This window comes from Oratosquilla oratoria, chromosome 4, assembly GCF_046742065.1.
Source record: "Oratosquilla oratoria isolate Oo_2021 chromosome 4, ASM4674206v1, whole genome shotgun sequence".
Taxonomy (NCBI): domain Eukaryota; kingdom Metazoa; phylum Arthropoda; class Malacostraca; order Stomatopoda; family Squillidae; genus Oratosquilla; species Oratosquilla oratoria.
The window spans coordinates 41,208,662-41,221,161 of NC_134780.1; the positions used below are offsets into that span (position 1 = coordinate 41,208,662).

The window sequence follows — 12,500 nt, forward strand, 5'->3', positions numbered from 1 at the left end:
GAAAAAAAAAAAAAAACGCATTTTAAATTTGTTCCGTAACCAAACAGACAATGTTGTACAAATACAAGGGTTTAAAAGATACGTGTATCTCTTTTACATAATTTTTTTTCTATTGGATTCTTAGCTTTGGTGCTTTTAAAATAAGCATAGCTGCTTTGGCGTCCTTAATGTACAGTGGGCTTTGTAACACTGATAGAAAAAAAAACAGTAAATAAATAAAATAGTAATAAATAGCAGATAATTAAATAAGAAATATAAACAAATAAATGAATTGATAAATCCAGATCGGTGGTAGGTTACTCTGAAAAAAAAATGCATTTTTTTCATTACCCCTTCTAGCTCTTGGCCCTAGAATGGTACTCTATTATCTTGTTCAACCTCTAAGGTAAACTTAATTAATAAAACAATCATTTTATTTTAGAAGGAAATGCTTCACATCAAGATTTTCAGGTCAAATACACAGAATATCATCTACATAACGAAGCCATATCACATTTTGGGGGATGAATATACAAAAAGCAAGAGAGAGAGGAAAAGAAAGTGATTTGGTAGAAAGTAGGAGGGTAAGTGGGCGAACCATACGGGAAGAGGAGGTGGAGGTTGACGGGGGGGGGGGTGACGGGAGGGGGACGCGATGTTGAAAATCCTGTCAGCGTGAGAAACGTGAGCAGAAGAGGAGGAAGAAGAGGAGGAGGACGAGGACGAGGAGGAGGAAAAGGAAGAGGAGGAAGAGGAGGAGGAGGACGAGGAGGAGGAAGAGGAAGAGGAAGAGGAAGAGGTGGAGGAAGAGGAGGTGGAAGAAGAGGAGGAAGAGGAAGAAGAAGAGGAAGAGGAGAAAGATGGAGGAAAAGGAGGTGGGAGAAGAGGAGGAGGTGTAGGAAGAGGAGAAGGAGGAGTAGAGGGAGAAGGAAGAAAAGGGAGATAAGAAGGAAGAGGAGAGGAAAGAGGAGGAAGACGAGAAGGAAGAGGGGGAAAGAACAGAAGGAGGAGGAAGAGGAGAAGGAAGAGCAAGAGGAGAAGGAGGAAGAGGAGAAGGAGGAAGAGGAGAAGGAGGAAGAGGAGGAAGAGGAAGGACAGAAGAGGAAGAGAAGGAAAATATGGAGGAAGAAGAGTAGCATTACCAGCAAGGGCAGAATGGGGAAGAGCAGAGTTATCGGCAGAGAAATATTAATAATTAATGATGATGATGATGATGATGATGATGATGATGATGATGATGATGATGATGATGATGATGATGATGATGATGATGATGATTGTTTAAAAAACAAAAAATCCGAATGAAGCTAAACATGAGCCCATAGACGCATCAGGTTACCATCATTATTCATGTTGCCGTCAGACGATTTTATTCAGCCAAGACAAAAACCCTTCCCCTATCACAACCTCAGGGCAAAACAGTGAATACTAATGAATACTTCTCACGTATTCCCAGTCTACCTTCCCATTGTCCCCAAATTAGGATAAAATAGTTTGAGAAATTTGATAAATGTCGCAATATGTTGAAATGGAATCCATTGTGAGATGTGTATAAGACAGCAAAGACTTATTGGTTAATTTCGCCGGGCACAACTTTGGGAGTTGCCAGATAAGGGTCACTAACTTTCACTTCAGCCGAACTATGTGACGCATCTTCCTCATACATCTTTCAAAACCACGATGTAAGGCTACCGGAATGTAATCCATACAAAGAATATCCATGTTTGCTGAGAATGTATTTAGATTACAAAGAATGTCTATATTTGTTGGAAATACCCCTTAGAGTCGACATGACATCATGTCGCTCTCAAACGGTCTGGGATTTCAGAAAGCGACATGACGTCACTCATAAGCGTGTGTAGGCGTGTGTGTGTGTGTGTGTGTGTGTGTGTGTGTGTGTGTGTGTGTGTGTGTGTGTGTGTGTGTGTGTGTGTGTGTTCACTTAAATCAACCTCACGGCGATTACAATTGATTGATTTTGCTCCCTGATATCCTTCTCTCTTTATCTTTCACTTTTAAAGACACCACAAGCTTTCCTCTTAATCCACATTTTTCCTCCTCCTCCTCCTCCTCTTCCTTGGCCTTTCCCTCCTCCTCCTCCTCCTCTTCCTCCCTCTTGGCATCCAATTCCTTGACGAAGCGACACCTCTGCTTTCTCTTCCTCAACTTCCGACTACCTACTACATCTTCCTCCTCCTCTTCCTCCTCCTCCACCTCCTCCTCCTCCTACTCGCCATCGCACAAGAAGCGTTCTTGTGAAGGGTGCGTGCGTGTGTTGCCAAATGTATGAAATTTACCATCGAATTTATTTCCGGCTTAACTTCTCTTTCATTTCTATTTGATTTTATTTACTTATTAAATAACCATCATTCACTCTATTTTATATTCTACTATTTTGAAACATTCTGGAAAAAAATATATAAAAGGGGAAAGGGACCTACTAAGAAAAAATTCCGTTTCTGTTTCTCCTCCTCCTCCTCTCACATTCTCTTTTTCTCGTCTAAAACGTTTGGGAACATTGAACGTTGGAACTAGGCCATAAACGTTAATAAAAGAAAAAAGTTCAGACAGTATATCAGTGTGGGCATGTGCACACATACTCACACACACACACACACACACACACACACACACACACACACACACACACACACACACACACACACACACACACACACACACACACACACACACACAGACAAGTCCTCGATAGAGAGGACTTACTAAATTCGGATAAGAGAAATACAAGGGGACATGATAAGAAACTCAAAAAGAATAGTTATAGAAAAGACCTGAAGAAGAATGGTTTCCACACAGAGTGGTGGATGTCTGGAACAAACTGGATAAAACAGTAGTGTGTGCAAAAATTATACACGAATTTAAGAGCAAACTAGATACTGCGAGATACAAAAACGGGCTCTCACGAGCATAGCTCCTTTCCCCGTAAGATACAAACTAGGTAATACATGTAGGTAAATACACACGCACACACACACTGAGAAGTACAAATAGCGGTAGCACGGCGCAAAATTTGGAAATATCGAGAAATTACAAATAAACCAACTTAGCAGACTGTATGAATATATAAACTTAAATATATATTAGGCATCTTAAGGTTATGACTGAAGAGAAACGCATTAGAGCAGACTATAAAATCTAACTAATCCTTTTGCTGGTCTTCTTTTCCTCATAGTTAACTTTAAATTCTGATGTCTGACCTAAATAAATGGACGCAATCCTGTTGCCTTCATCAAGAAAACGAATCTGTATTATTGTTCTCTTTGAAGTATATATTAATTTTGTTAAAAATGTACTCTTACGCAAGAAAATTTTATTTCTACTAGCGTTCAAGGACATACGACAGAAAAAATTCATCCTGGTTCATTCTATAAGGAGAATAGATACTCTCCCACAACCGACAGCGAACCCGACGCCTGCTCCTTAATTCCTGGCGGGAAAGTGTAGGTCGCATTCCCGCGCCGAGCCAAAGTTGCCAGTTAGCCTATTAAGTTTTAGTTTGCAAGGCTGCTTTCAATAATATATATGCTACCCACCACGATTGTGTTACAGTCCAACAATTATTTTCAAAGTCTTTACGAAGAGGAAATTAGATGTGGCTGCAAGCAACTCCTTGTTTTTTATTCATTTAGTCTTGCTGACCTCCTTACGGAAGAGAGTGCCATACAGGTAGCAATGAAATTCGGTGGGTCACGTCCGAGGCGCCTCACGGACGTTATTTTCCATAACTATTTTAAATAACGGTCATATCTTCGAGCTGACAAGGCTTAATGAAAATCATTGTGACTTCTTAATATAAACATAACAGTGAACATAAGTGGGAGAGGTAAGCAAGCATCAGCTGCTGATAATCATGGCATGGTGAGTTGCAACTATGAATGAAAGAAAATAATGCACATCATTATTCGTTCATATCAAGTGCACGGGATTTAATTTTAAGCTGTGCTTAAGGGTACTAGTAGACTAACATCTAGAAGGATTCTTGGTCGCTTGTTTAATAACAGAAGTAAGATGGGAGAGGAAATACCGTCGCTACAATCTAGAAAGTTAGTAGATAGGTCCGCCACGGCCGTGTGACGTCATAACGCGTCCTACTGTGTGAATTTCAGTTTGACCAATAGAGTAAATATCTGCAAACTTATAACCGCATAAGCAAACTTACAAAAATATGCACATACTACAAGCACATGTATGTACAATTTGATTGTTATTTGTCTAGTTATGAAATGTTACAAAAAGTACATAATGTACTATCACCATTGAATGCAGATGCAGATTAGTATGTAGGTGCGTGTGCATCTAGTGCACATTAAGATGATATAAGCGAATTTACACTTCTGAGGAGACCTTGCACGTGCACACGATCAGGTAAGCCAACACGCGTGCGATAACATACATATATACATACTGCACACACACACACCAGATGAGGTACTGACTATAAAAAATTGAGAATTTTAGTAAGATCCTTACGGACTAGAGTGACGCAGCATTGTTTTATGTTTATAGACTCGTCTCTACGAAAAGAAAATGCTGATCACTTTTACCTTTAACTAAAAACCCTTTCTACTGCCTTCTTTAAATCTCTCATTTACTATTCTTTTCCAGTGGAACATTGTTCCCTAAGATAAAAGCGCTAATATTGTTGACAAAAATAAATAAACGATAAATAAAGATAAATAAATAAATAAATAAATAAATAAATGAAAAAGCCTACACCATATACTGACTTCCCAGAGTTGCAATGACCCATGGTTTTGAGTCACGTGCTTGACTCGTGATCGACAACTATTGCCTTATTGGATGAGAATTCAGATTTCATCTAGCCAGATCAAGATTGATAAGTAATTTCATTTCACACGCCATAAAACTATTACCTTGCTCAAGGGGAACATTAACGACTTGTAGTATAATGAAAGCTATCATGGAATGAGCGAGGCGCGAACTTGGTATTTAGTATAACAACCCTCGACGCTAACCACTACATCAGTAAGGTGCATCCACCATCATCAACCAGTTCAGATCCAAACAAAAATATCGACCAAAAATAATACCCCACCCTCGGGGTTCGAACAAGGGGTCTCCTGACTACCCAGTATATCTTGGGAGTGGGGGGGGGGCTTCAGTAACGCCCCCTACGGACCAGAGGCACACAGCAATTTTTCTTTTATGGTTGTGGGATTAATCTTGGACTCTAAAAGAAGAAAGTTTATAAAGGACAGAAGCGCTGGTGCCTTCCCCCCTCCCCCCCAACTGTGCCTTCCCCCCTCCCCCCATTCCCCATTCAATGGCATCACTCCTCTTCCATCCTCCTCCTCTTGCTCTTCTTCCTATTCTTCCTCCTCCTTCCATCCTCCTCCTCTTCCTCTTCTTCCTATGCCTCCTTTTCCTCCTCCTCCCCTCTTTCTCCTCTTCCTCTTCCTCCTCCTCCTCCTTCTATCATCCTCCTCTTCCTCTTCTTCTTCTTCTTCCTCTTCCTCCTCCTCCTCCCCTCTTCCTCCTCTTACTCTTCTTCCTCCTCCTATTCCTCCTCCTCCCCCTCTTCCTCCTCCTTCCCCTCTTCCTCCTCTTCCTTTTCCTCCTCCTTCCCCTCTTCCTCCTCTTCCTTTTCCTTCTCCTCCCAGCCTCCTCTTCCTCCTCCTCCACCTCCTCTTCCCCCTCCTCCCTAACCCTAATTCCCCCCCCCCTTCCCCGTTGGCCAATTGGAAAGCTATTCGCTTGTTACCTAACCTCTCCCTTTAGATACAAGAAATCCCCCCCACACCACCATTATCCCCCCATCCATTTCCCCATTATCCCCCCCATCCATTCCCCCAGGGTGGGTTGTTTGTCGTCTGTGTCTCTTTCGTCAGAAATAACCAGCACTTCCACCCGCGGGGGACAGTGTCATCACTCCGAAGAAGAAGAAGGGGAAGAGAACGGAGAAGACTGCGTGACTCTGGTCCGTATGGGGACGCCTCATACCTGCGTGGGCACGGGGTCGATCCCTTGCCCCAGGATGTCCAAGTACGTAGGGACAATGCATAAATAAATAAATGCATAAATGCATAATCAAATAAATAACTAAATAAATGAAATAATAAATGAATAAATAAACAAACAAACAAATAAATAAATAAATAAATAAAATAAAATTACATAGATAAATAGAATAGAAATAAAATTACATAAATAAATAGAATAAATAAATAAAATAAATCTTTCCCCGCGGGTCCCTTCCCGCTGCACTTCAGGTGACGTCATTAATAGATTAATTAGTCAATTTATTTAGTTATCTATTTTTCGTTTATTTATTCACTCGTTCATTTTTGCAATATTTGACGTTAAGGTCCACATTATGTCACAGAAAGTTAAGTTAGGTTTAAATCAGGGCAGGTTAAATTAGGTTGGGTTAAATCATTTTAAGTTAACTTATCTCAATGCTTAGGCACCCCGAGGTCAGGGAAAGGACCCGTTGGGCATGAATTCTAATATAGCTTCTGCGCATGCAAGAGGGCACTGCAGCAATTCCAATTCTACGCTGTGGATGCACATAAAAACATTCTTACATATTAATACACTTACATACGTCATCAGACACGCACACGAACACACGAACACACACACACACACACACACACACACACACACACACACACACACACACACACACACACACACACACACACACACACACACAAACAGAAAGAGATAGAGACGAACCCTAAATGTAAGAATGTACATTTTTTTGTTTGTGTGATTCATCACGATCGTGATGAACAACCATTACCTTCCCGGATGAGAGCTCAGAGTTCATGTATGGCTCGATTTATGGGCAATGCTGTGAGTTTATGCACGCGGGACTCGAACTCGAATCATTGAATGAACGGTCGAGGGAGATACCACCACACAATCGATCCGTGTAGAGTGTGCGCGTGCTTGTGCGTGTGCGTGCGTGTGTGTGTGTGTGTGTGTGTGTGTGTGTGTGTGTGTGTGTGTGTGTGTGTGTGTGTGTGTGTGTGTGTGTGTGTGTGTGTGTGTGTGTGTGTGTGTGTGTGTGTGTTTGTGTGTGTGCGCGCGCGTGCGTGCGTTTAGTCTCACGCTCTTCTCACGAACCGGATCGTTTGTTTTTACCTCGAGTATGGAAGGTCACCTCAGACGTAGAGAGAGAGAGACGAAGAAATGCACAGACGAGCTACGCAACACACAGGTGAAGGAATATCTCAATTGTTATTGGCTTCATCGGATTTGGTTTACCAAGGTGAGGTTAACCGAGATAAGGGCAGGCGAGTTTAGGTTAGGTTAGGTTAGGTTTGATGAGGTTAAATTAGGTTAGGTTAGGTTAGGTTAGATTTGATAAGGTTAATTTTGATAAGGTTAGGTTAGGTTAAGCAAGGCTAGGTTAGGTTAGGTTGTATCAGATTTGCTTAGGTAAGGTTAGGGTAGGTTAGCTTCGGATAGTATTATTTTTATTGGTCAGATGTACTAAAATAATAAGATTAGATTATATACAAATACTACGACTATTTCCATTTCTTCGTCTTTCAGAAATTTTCATAAAAAGATCCTGGATTTCAAAGTAATCCCATGGAACTTTCCTCCAGCCAGTTTGTCTTTATGCACAATGGGCATGTCTTAAGCTCGTGGGGTATCGTCGCAAAGATATCACAAATATCACGACAATAGCGGGTAAGTTCATGTACATAGTGAAACGTGACGAAACGTCTGAGGTTAAGGTTGGTTTTTGTATTCGACGTAAAGGGAAAATAGGCCTTATAGCTCGAGTTCTCCCGAAAAATATTTGCTGAATAAAATCGTCTGATATCGGCCTGAATGAAATAATTATAAAAAACTTATAACAAATATTTATAACTTTATATTTACACTGTCGCTAGGAGATAATGAAAAAAAATTAATCAGGATGGTTGTTAGATGTCATGTATGAGAAATGACAATTGCTTTTGACCGTGACTTGCTGTTGTTGAGCCAAGTTTTATTAAATACACATAAATAAAATTATGATGTGATCAAAGTCAATAACTGCACACACACACACACACACACACACACACACATACACACACACACACACACACACACACACACACACACACACACACACATATACAGTATATGTATATATTCCAAGGACGTACCGTTACAGTAGAGAAATACTCCTCTTCCTCCTCCACTACTCCCTTCCTCGTATGCAGCGCACTCCCTTCCCTTACGTTCCTCCTTCCCTCCATACCTCCCCTAGCCCCTCCTCCTCTTCTTCCTCCTCCTCCTCCTCCTATACATTGACGCTTCGGAATGCAGAAACTCATATTGATCATCCTTGGCCCCTGGAGGGGGTGGGGGGGAGGTGTATAGGTGGTGGTGGTGGTTGTAGTAGTGATGGTAATGGTGAGAATGGTAGTGATAGTAGTACTGGCGGTAGTAATTATAATGATGGTAACGGTGGAGATAGTGGTGGCGGTGGTAGTGGTAGTGATAATGGTAGAAATGATGGTAATGATGGTAATGGTAGAGGAGGTGGGAGTGGTGGAAATTAAGAAATACCACTAATAGTAGTGGTAATGATGGAGATAGATGCGGTAGTAATAGTAACAATGATAGTAGTGATATTGTAAAAGTAGTAGCAGCAGTAACATTATTAATAATATAGGTAATAGTAATAATAATAGTGATGATGATGGTGGTGGTGGTGGTGGTGGTGGTGATGATGATGATGATGATGATGATGATGATGATGATGATGATGATGATGATGATGATGATGATGATGATGATGATGATGATGATGATGATGATGATGATGATTATTGATGATGATGATGATGACAGTAATAGCTATAATAATAACAAGAATAATAATCACAGTAATGATAATGATAATAGCAATAATAGGAATAGCGATAATAATAATAATTAAAAAATAACAAGAACAAAAACAACAATAATAATAATAATAATAATAATAATAATAATAATAATAATAATAATAATAATAATAATAATAATAATAATAATAATAATAATAATAATAATAATAATAATAATAATAATAATAATAGTAATAATAATAATAATAATAATAATAACAATAATGATAATAATAATAATAATAATAATAACAATAAAGGTAATAACAACAATGATAATAATGACAATAATAACAATAACAATGATGATGATGATAATAATATCAATAACAACAATAACAATACTAATGAAGTATGCATTCGATCCCCCGTGAAATTTCACCTTGATCTGACGCGTACACACACACACACGAGTTCCGTCCTAGCCCCCTTACCTACCGAGTGGTTCTTTCCCCTTTTACCTTGGCTGTCGGCAAGTGATTGAAAAGGTTTCTACTGTTCGAACCCTCGCCCCCCCCCCCAGCAGGTATAGCAGCAGGCGCAGCAGCAGGAGCAGCAGAATGTTGTGTTCAGGTGAGAGACTGCCGGTCGAGGGGAGAGGTGAAGGTTACGTTCCAGTGGGGGAGAAAGTCTGAGGAAGAAGAAGACGAAGAAGAAGAAGAAGAAGACGAAGAAGAAGAGGAAGACGAAGATAAAGAAAGAGAGGGAGGAAAAGAATAAAAAAGAAAAAGAAAACAAAGAAGACAAAGAAGAAGATGAAGAAGAAAAAGAGGAAGAAAAAGAGGAAAAAAGAAAAGGAAAACGAAGAAGAAGAAGAAGAAGAAGAAGAAAACGAGAGGAAGAAAAAGAGAACGAGAAGAAAAAGAAAACGAGAAGAAAAAGAAGAAGAAAACGAGAGAAGAAAAAGAAGAGGAAAAGAAAACAAGAAAAAGAAGAAGAGCAGGAAAAGAAAACAAGAGAAAGAAGAAGAAGAAGAAGAAGAAGAAGAAGAAGAAGAAGAAGAAGAAGAAGAAGAAGAAGAAGAAGAAGAAGAAGAAGAAGAAGAAGAAGAAGAAGAAGAAGAAGAAAACGAGAAGAAGAAGAAGAAGAAGAAAACGAGAAGAAGAAGAAGAAGAAGAAAACGAGGAAGAAGAAGAAGAAAACAAGAAGAAGAAAACGGGAAGAAGAAAACGAGAAGAAAACGAGAAGAAAACAAGAAGAGGAAAACAGGAAAATGAAAACAAGAAGAAGTAATTTACTCCAAACGACTTCGACAGGTTCCTCAGGAGGGGGTGGGGGAAGGAAGGAAGGGGAGAGATGGGAGGGAGAGGGAGATTGAGGAAGGGAGCGGGAGGGGAAATGGAGGGAAAGAGAGGAGGGGGAGGGGGAAGGGGGAGGGAGAAGGGGGAAGGGGGAAAGTGAGGAGGGGAAGGGAGAGAGGGAAGGGAGAGGGGAAAGGGGATGAGAAGGGAGTTCATAGATAATTAAAGAAGAGTGAGTGTGATAATAGTTACAGGAAGGAAAGAAGGAATGAAGGAAGGAAGAAAAGAAAAGAAGGGCGGATGAAAGGAAGGAAGGAAAGAAAGAATGAAAGAATGAAGGGAAGATGGAAAAATGAAAGGAATAGAAGGAGAGATGAAGGGAAGAAGGAAAGAAGGATGAAAGAATGTAAGGAAGAATGAAAGGAAAGAAGACAGGAATGGGAATTGTAATATAGTAAGAAAATCGCCTAAGAAAAGACAAAACATAAAGAAAATAAATAGGTAAATAAATAAAATAAAAGGACGAAGAGAAAAAAAGAAATTTTACTCTCTCTGCCGGCAGGCGATTTTATTAACTTCCTTGGCAAAATTCTTCAGTAAAGAAGTTGAAGGGAGAAGTATAGACTTGAATATAAATAAATCTCAGAATTCCTTCAAATTACTAAGGTAAACATCATTAACAGAAATATACGACATGCGAGTAAAATAAAGGGTATTGTTTTTTTGAAATTTTATTGACAAAACAAATTTCCTTGACAAAATAATTGGCAAGCTTTCAAATGCTGAACAAACTCCTTAATGCCCACGCAAGAAGAATGTCTGACAAAGATTTTGTATTCATCAAAGAACATATAAAGACGCTGTTGATTATCGTCCTGGATAAATAAAATAAGATGAAGTAAAATAGAAAAATAGACTAATGATTAAACAAATAAATGAAAATATATATAAGAAATAGTCCTGCATCAAGTATCTACTCGTAGTTGTCTATGGACCCTCCAAGGATTTGGTCAAGAACTCCCGACCTTATGCAGTGCTGTTGCCTCATCCACTTGCGGGCCACATCAAAGCTCATCCAATATCCCCCGTGGTGGTTTCTGTAACTTCCTCAGGGTTCCCTGGTCCCCGGGGATTAAAGCCACAAAAGTAATTTGATCAAATAATCAGAGATCAAGCAACGAACGCTTCCTCGACCACAACGACAAACAAGGACGTTGGCGCCGTGGTCTCCTCCTCCTCCTCCGACGCCGACGCAAACAAGGCATTATCCTTCAATGCAGCGAAGCTTCCTTCTTCGACGTAAACGTTGCATACACATACATTCAATACGGGAACGCATGTGTCGATTCATATTCCGGGAAAGATAAGATGATCTGAGTGTGTGAAGACACCCTGTCTTCATACTTTTATTTTCTGACGTCAGGCAATAACATGTTAACTACAACAGAACTAGACCAAAGTAGACACTGAATTGATATTTGAACAATGTCACCTTAGCCCCTTCCATACAGGGTGATACATGTCCTTTTATTCTGGCTGCCGCCAAGCGATTTTATTCATCCACGTGCTCCCCCACTTTGGTAGCACAAGGGGTTAACATAAATATCACTAACGCAAACTAGTGACTCTTAAGTGATCACTAAGAAACACTAATACTTTTAGTCTCTCTAAACACGAGGTTAAGAAAGAGAGAGAGAGAGAGAGAGAGAGAGAGAGAGAGAGAGAGAGAGAGAGAGAGAGAGAGAGAGAGAGAGAGAGAGAGAGAGAGAGAGAGGAGTGAGGAGAGAGGAGAGAGAGGGATTGCTATCATGACACATGAAAATTCTATTCAGTTTGGGGAAAGACTTACTGTCATAGGGCTTGGCCCCTTTACAACGTGTATGGAATATCAAAGAATGATATACAGGCATCGACACAGTCAAAGGAGATTATACAGTAAGCACATAAAGATCTTTATAGTAAACACACAAACTAAGCCATCCACACACACACACACACACACACACACGCACGCGGGCGCGCGCGCGCGGGCGTAAGCTCCTGGAGTAGCCTGGATGACATGCCACATTCTGGAGCAACATAAGACTTTAAAACGAGGTATCATTGGAGAATAAGAGACAGGACCTCACGAGCGTAATTCCATGTAAACTATAGGTATGTAGATATACTCACAGTCACACACACACACACACACACACACACACACACACACACACACACACACACACACACACACACACACACACACACACACACACACACACACACACACACAACACACACGTACACACGCATTTAGTCTAGTCCTAAAGTTAGCTCAAATTGTACATTGTCATTGTATCATTATTAACTCAATAAATCGATTATCATTGATACAATTATTATTACTATCATAACT

At 40.1% G+C, this 12,500-nt stretch overlaps 1 protein-coding gene across 4 annotated transcripts in view; it reads right to left on the reverse strand.

Annotated features, from left to right (window-relative positions):
* The window catches only part of CalpC (calpain C), a 128,998-nt gene that overhangs the window by 36,292 nt on the left and 80,206 nt on the right, over positions 1-12,500 (reverse strand). The gene's annotated exons all lie outside the window — the stretch shown is intronic.